We start from the raw sequence: 7,897 nt of genomic DNA, 5'->3' as shown, positions 1-7,897 counted from the left end.
AAGGAATTGGTGATTTCTTCTCTTTGTCTCATTTATTTCCATGTATTTTATTTTATCACTGAATATGTATCTAAATTCAATGAGTAGCTAATCTTGTATCTAGGGTTGTAGAGGAAACCCATACTTGGGCTTATTTTGAGATAAGCTATTGATTAATGAATCCTTCTATTTAGCTCTAATGTCTATTATTTCATATAGATCCTATAATGTTTTTATTGTTCATGCCTCATATTGAGATATTTCATGCTTTTGTTAAGTTATTAGATGTGATATGCTTATTAGATGATGAGTGATTGTTAAGGAATATAGCTTTTATATGATAATCAATTAGAAATACTTGATTTTGAATCGTGTTATTAAAGAATATCTTCCGAAATCTAAATAGTTCATTATGTTAGATTTTGAGTTATACATGAAAAAAAAGTGATTTGTTGATTGAATGCTTGTTAAGTAGTCCATTTATGTGGTGGAATCAAGAACCATAGATTCCTTTCCCACCTTGATTTCATTCTTAATAGTCTATTAGTATTGTTTTCTTTTTAAAGTAGTTTTCAAGTCAAACCAAATTTTCGAAAGGGGTTTTAATTTGAAATTCAGGTAAAATTGCTTGTCCTCTGGAACGATTTTTGGTCTTATTATAAGTACTATTGGAAAATTAAAGAACAAAGGGAGTGATTGTAGAGAGATAAACAGAGAAACCAAATAAAACAGAGAGCATTATTGAGTTTATCATCACCCATTTTATCTTTTGAATCTTCTTCTGTTATTATTTTAGTGAGAGAGATAAAACAGAGTTGAAAGAGAGTGATTGTAGAGAGATTAAAAGATAAATCAGAGACTTGGATCGCCATTGAATCATCTTCTTCAAGAGCTTATAGAAACAGAGAAGGAGGTCTTCATTTTTTCTGAAATTTCTGAGGAAGAAGAAGACTCTGTTTGCTTTGCACCTACTATTGGAAAATAATTTTCTCATTGGAAAATTATTTTCTCGAAGGGAGTGTTTGGCTGACAGAGAGAAAATTATTTTCAGAGATATTTTCATCAATCCAAGTCATGTGTGATTGTTTCTATTTAACTTTTAATCTCAATTTTGCTTCGAACATGAGTAGCTAAATTTAATCTAGGGTTAGGATGAAGCCGTAGTTTTGCTTAAGTAAATGACCAACATCTCACCATAAACTTCTTTGATTTGCTTTGACATTGTAGAATTAATTTCTTCTTACAAGTTTCGTGATATCTCTTTCATTAGTTATACTTATATTTTGATGTTTCATATTTAGACTAAGTGTCTTTACTGTCTCATGCTTAAGATTTGATAGCTAATAGTTTGAGTATTGTTTGAACGATTGATTTGAAATTAAAAGTTTAGATAGGTTTGTTCTGAAAATATATGATTTTTTGAAGTTTGGTAGAAAAGTTGCCATTCCTTGAGTTATAAAAAGATTGAGTTGTGGTTGAGTAGGTTAGTTTACAAGCATGCTAAGGTGGATTCCGAAACCCTAGGTTTTCTCCTCATAAGTTTCTCCATCAAATTATCTTTACGTTGTTTAGTTAAGTTTGTTATTTTATCAATTTCCTCATCATAAAAACCACTTTTCGAAGGAAACCATATTAGTTATAAGATCTATAATAGGTTGACTTAGTCTCCGCGGATCGACCCCGGTCTTACCGGGTTTACTACTTGACACCCGTATACTTGCGGGTGGGGACCTATTTAGGAAACTTTCTAGGCCCATCAATGTCCATTAAGAAAGAAGATAATACTTGGACCAATGACCACGATGAGATAGCTAATATTTTCTCCTCCACCCTTCTCAACATTTCGACTTCCTTGGGCTCCCAAACCTCCGATGATATTTTTAACCTTTTTCCCAGCCAAATCACTGAGTTTCAGAACCACATGTTAACTAGTACCCCGGATGAGGAGGAGATTAGAAGTGTGGTTTTCTCACTCAAAACCAACACTGCCCCGGGTCCGGATGGATACCCTCCTCTACCAATCCAACTGGACCACTGTTAAACCGGATGTGACAAAGCTGATCTTGAACTTCTTCAACACTTCCCAACTCCCTCCAATGGCAAACCACACCCATATCTGCCTCATACACAAAAACAAAAAACCCCCCAAAATACCTCGGATTACAGGTCAATCAGTCTTCTCAACACCACCTATAAAATCATAACCAAAATCCTAGCCAATAGGCTCAAAAGAACTCTCCCCGACCTCATCTCCCCTTTCCAGGCTGCCTATGTCCCCGGGAGGCAAATCACAGACAATATCATCATTAGTCAAGAACCCATCCACTACTTCAAAACGGTCAAAGGCTCTAAGAGTTATTTTGGCCTTAAGTTAGACATGTCCAAGGCCTTTGACCGCATTGAATGGATCTTCCTCGAGACAATTATGGAAAAACTAAGTTTTGCTATATAATAGTTGGATTCAGCTCATCTACTCTTGCCTTCCCACGTCTTCCATGGCAGTGTTAATTAATGGCAGACCGGGCCCCACCTTCAATGTCTCCAGAGGCATTAGACAAGGGGACCCCCTATCCCCATTCCTGTTTACCTTGGCCATGGAAGGACTGAGCAGGCTTCTGGAAAACGATAATCACCCAAATCATTTCATAGGTTTCTCGATCCCCAAATCAAACATTACCATCAAACACCTGTTGTTTCCAGTCGATTGCATAATCTTCGGGCAAACCTCTTTGGATAACATCACTAACCTGAAAAACATTCTTAGCATATTCAGTAAAGCTTCGGGCCAGATGATTAATTACAACAAATCCGCTATTTTCTTCTCGAAGAACTCCCACCCGAAGTTCAAAAGAATGATCATTAGAAATTTGAAAGTGCACCAGTGCTCCTCTCTTGACAAATATCTTGGAAAGCACCTCCTCATTAAGCCAACAAAAAATAGGCATTCTCCTCTCTTCTTGCCCAAATCCAAAGCAAACTCTCCAAGTGGCAAACAAGCTTCCTCTCCCAAGTTGGTCGCTCAGTGGTCATCTCAACTATTGCAGCGGCCGTTTTCCGATACCAAATGCAATGCTTTGTCATTCCCAAAGGCATCAGTCAGCGCATTCCCAAAGGCATCAGTCAGCGCATTGAGACCATACACACCATCACCTGGTCCAAAATCTGCCTTCCGAGGAAACTAGGAGGACTAGGTTTTAGAACACCTTCCCTTAATAACCAAGCCTTCCTTAGTAAACTGGCCTGGAGAACCCTCAAGAACCCTAACACACCTTGGGCGCAAATCCTTAAAGCCAAATATTTTCCCAAGGATCTCATCCCGAAGAGAGCAAAGCCAAACCATTCCTGATTGTGGAAATCCCTAGTTAAACACTTCGAGGAAGTCTTTAGCCTCATCTTTTGGGATATAAATAAAGGGACAAACATTAACATCTGGAGTGACTACTGGATCCCGAACCATCCCCCGCCGATCGGGAATATCAATAACTGCAACTTAACCATGGTGTCTCAACTTATTGACAATAACTCCTGGAATATACATGTTATATCTCAATCGTTTATAACTGATATATGTAACACCATCTGCAACATTAATTTGCATGAATTGCAAGAGGATTCAATGAAATGGACTTTAACCAAGTCCGGTAATTTCACTGTACGATCTATGTACCATCATCTTTTAACTAAAAACTACGATTATGAAACGATAGAATGGAAATTTATATGGAATATTAATACTACTCCCAGGATCAAACTATTTATTTGGAAATGCTGCACCAATAGCCTACCAGTGCGAAACAAGATAGGTAAATTTATTGGAAACAAAACTAATTGCACCTTCTATGATAACGAGGAAACAATCTTACATGTTCTCATGCACTGTGACTATGCTCGTACTATTTGGTTCCACTTTAATGCGATAACGGATAATATCAGTAACATATGTGACTGGATAATCCAATGGAAGGATGTGGAAGAAGACCAGGTAACTTTATTTGCCAAAATTTTATGGTCTATATGGAAAGTAAGATGTGAAAAAACTTTTGCCTCGAAAGATCAATCTCCTATGCAGGTAATCAACAATATTAAAGGAACGACGACAAGCATAAAGAGAGAGAAAAAAGAAAAACAAGAGCACAAGACGAAGGAATGAATCCCCCCACAAAGCCCTTACACCAAAATCAATGTTGATGCTTCTTTCACAACCATAAATGAACCAGCAGGCATTGGATGTATTATGTACGATGAACAATCGACTTTCATAGCGGCATTAGCAGATACTATTCGAGGTCAAAACTCTGAAGAATGCGAATGTCAGGCGATCCTACAAGCTCTTAAATGGGCAAACCACCTCAAACCGCGACACATAAATAGAGAGCGACAACCAGAATTTAATCAGGCATCTCAACAATCACTCCTCAGCAATTCAATGGCAATCAGGCAAACACATGAACGAAATCTATGAGCTTTAAAACAGCTTCGAAGGTCTTATATTCTCATATGCCCCGAGACAAGCAAACAAGGAAGCAGACAAATTAGCGAAATGGGAAAGGAAAAACCAATGTTGTCGATCTTGGCACTCAGTACAAGATCTTGTTTCTTCTTTTTTGTTTTAGTTTCTGTACTCCCTCAACAAAAAAAAAAGAATTGCAAAGGATCTAGGCATGCGGCAGTGGAGTGAAGAGAGTTTATATTTTATGTAGAGGATATAAATAAAGGGACAAACATTAACATCTGGAGTGACTACTGGATCCCGAACCATCCCCCGCCGATCGGGAATATCAATAACTGCAACTTAACCATGGTGTCTCAACTTATTGACAATAACTCCTGGAATATACATGTTATATCTCAATCGTTTATGACTGATATATGTAACACCATCTGCAACATTAATTTGCATGAATTGCAAGAGGATTCAATGAAATGGACTTTAACCAAGTCCGGTAATTTCACTGTACGATCTATGTACCATCATCTTTTAACTAAAAACTACGATTATGAAACGATAGAATGGAAATTTATATGGAATATTAATACTACTCCCAGGATCAAACTATTTATTTGGAAATGCTGCACCAATAGCCTACCAGTGCGAAACAAGATAGGTAAATTTATTGGAAACAAAACTAATTGCACCTTCTATGATAACGAGGAAACAATCTTACATGTTCTCATGCACTGTGACTATGCTCGTACTATTTGGTTCCACTTTAATGCGATAACGGATAATATCAGTAACATATGTGACTGGATAATCCAATGGAAGGATGTGGAAGAAGACCAGGTAACTTTATTTGCCAAAATTTTATGGTCTATATGGAAAGTAAGATGTGAAAAAACTTTTGCCTCGAAAGATCAATCTCCTATGCAGGTAATCAACAATATTAAAGGAACGACGACAAGCATAAAGAGAGAGAAAAAAGAAAAACAAGAGCACAAGACGAAGGAATGAATCCCCCCACAAAGCCCTTACACCAAAATCAATGTTGATGCTTCTTTCACAACCATAAATGAACCAGCAGGCATTGGATGTATTATGTACGATGAACAATCGACTTTCATAGCGGCATTAGCAGATACTATTCGAGGTCAAAACTCTGAAGAATGCGAATGTCAGGCGATCCTACAAGCTCTTAAATGGGCAAACCACCTCAAACCGCGACACATAAATAGAGAGCGACAACCAGAATTTAATCAGGCATCTCAACAATCACTCCTCAGCAATTCAATGGCAATCAGGCAAACACATGAACGAAATCTATGAGCTTTAAAACAGCTTCGAAGGTCTTATATTCTCATATGCCCCGAGACAAGCAAACAAGGAAGCAGACAAATTAGCGAAATGGGAAAGGAAAAACCAATGTTGTCGATCTTGGCACTCAGTACAAGATCTTGTTTCTTCTTTTTTGTTTTAGTTTCTGTACTCCCTCAACAAAAAAAAAAGAATTGCAAAGGATCTAGGCATGCGGCAGTGGAGTGAAGAGAGTTTATATTTTATGTAGAGGTAAAAGTGTAAAAAGAACACATGCATGAATTGCAAAGGATCTAGGCTAGCTTGCCGCGGTGGAGTGAAGAGAGTTTCTCTGTTGTGATGGTCGCGGGCTCAATTCCCTCCTCACACATCATGTAGCACCTAGACCTTTGAGTCGGAGAATCGAACGAGTTATAGCGTCGAGCGGATTCTGTGGTTTCTTTGGGTTTCCGTATTGAATACATATTTTGATTGATTCAGACTGCATATCGGATAGTTCTCGAAAAATTATGAATTTTGACTAGTCACACATAAAGATCGGACATGATTTGGGTATCGTTTTGTTTTTGATAGTTTTCTTCGTTGTCAGATTTATTGGGGTCATTTAGTTTCTTCACGGTTGGTTTTGGGAGGAAAAAGAAAGAAAAAGGCTAAATTGGGGGTCGAATTAATAAGATATAAATATAGTGGGATTTATTTATGATGGATATATAAACTAGGGGTTGGAATGCAATTATTTACATGGGCACTTTAGATGATGACACGTGGCATTGTTATGGTTTTTAAAAGAAACAAACCCACCTCACCTGTACACGTTGCAAGCACTAATAAACCCATCCCATCCTTATTCATTTCCTCAAAACTCATTTGTGTAGGCAGGGAGTTGAGAAACCGAGGGAATGTGTAGGTTATAAAAGCTATGAATTTTAGTCGTCCATTTCTTCGCGAGTTTTCGTCGGAATCCAATGAAATTTGTTCCAGGTAATTCCATTCGACTTGTTCTACATATCTATCCGTTTAGAATTTTCAATTTCGTCCGTATTTGGTGGTTATATGATAGTTATTACGATAGCTGTATAGTTGGGTCTAATTTCTTTTGGGTTTATGATTTGGAGAAGTTATTCTTTAGTTTCTTCGAATGATTTATGTTCAGGATCATGTCTAGAATATTATGGACTATTTTGGGGTGTCTATATATAGACGGGTTGCTGCCGAATTATTTTACGGTTCGAATTTCGTATTTGGGCTAGTTTTGGGAATGAATTGGAATAGAGATGGTTACCCGAACTTTGTCGTATTTCACATAAATGAAATTTGAGTTATGGATTCGTAACATTAGGTTCATTTTATGATTTGATAGTTCAAGATTCATAGAATTTGGTTCGTTATATAATTTGTCAGCTTATGGGGTATCGGAAATGTAAAGTAGAGTTTGTGGGAAGTTGGTTGGTTAATTTGTTTGTATTTCAGTTATTCGATGGGACGTCTCAGTGATCTCTTTAGTGCCGATAGGACATTTCTAGTATAGTTTCATTCATTTTATGCATTCTTGCTCTGCAAGAGGACTCTTGACAGTTATGTAACTGTCAAATGACCGTTTTGCCCTTTCATATTTCAGTAGGACTAATGAACTGCAATAGCGAGCTCGAGAGAAGTGGAGCTTAGTCTGGAGCACCGTTGGAAGCGCAAGAAGAGGTAGGATCCTACGAATCTTACTTGGAGCACGGGTATTCCCTGTTTCACCATTATATATACAGTCATTTTTCTTCTTTTTATAGTTCTCTAGTTCAATTTATGATATGGTATGATATGTATGTATGTGGTGTACTTTATGTTATGGATGTTTCTCTTTTCAAAACAAATTGGTTTTTCTGAAAAATAATCACATGGAGGCGGAATTGCTTGATCTGTGTGATCGTTTAGTGTGAATTGTAAACACGTGGTGGCGGAATCGCTTGAGCTGCGTGTATAACATGGAGGCGGAATCGCTTGATCTGTGTTATGTGTAATGGTTGTTTTCCGACGGGCATTGGTTGGTCCCCTTGTTTATTTTATGTTATGGATTAGCCATGAATTATGTCAAGGGTTACACTCGGTGCGTGGCCAGCCGTTTGGTAACGACCATTCTAGTTTACCCGAAATGGGGTCCGGAGAGGATGGGAGTTG

Source organism: Eschscholzia californica, unplaced genomic scaffold, assembly GCF_041429995.1.
Source record: "Eschscholzia californica isolate CP2 unplaced genomic scaffold, dmEscCali1.0.p SCAF_2, whole genome shotgun sequence".
NCBI lineage: Eukaryota > Viridiplantae > Streptophyta > Magnoliopsida > Ranunculales > Papaveraceae > Eschscholzia > Eschscholzia californica.
This window is presented reverse-complemented; position numbering follows the sequence as displayed.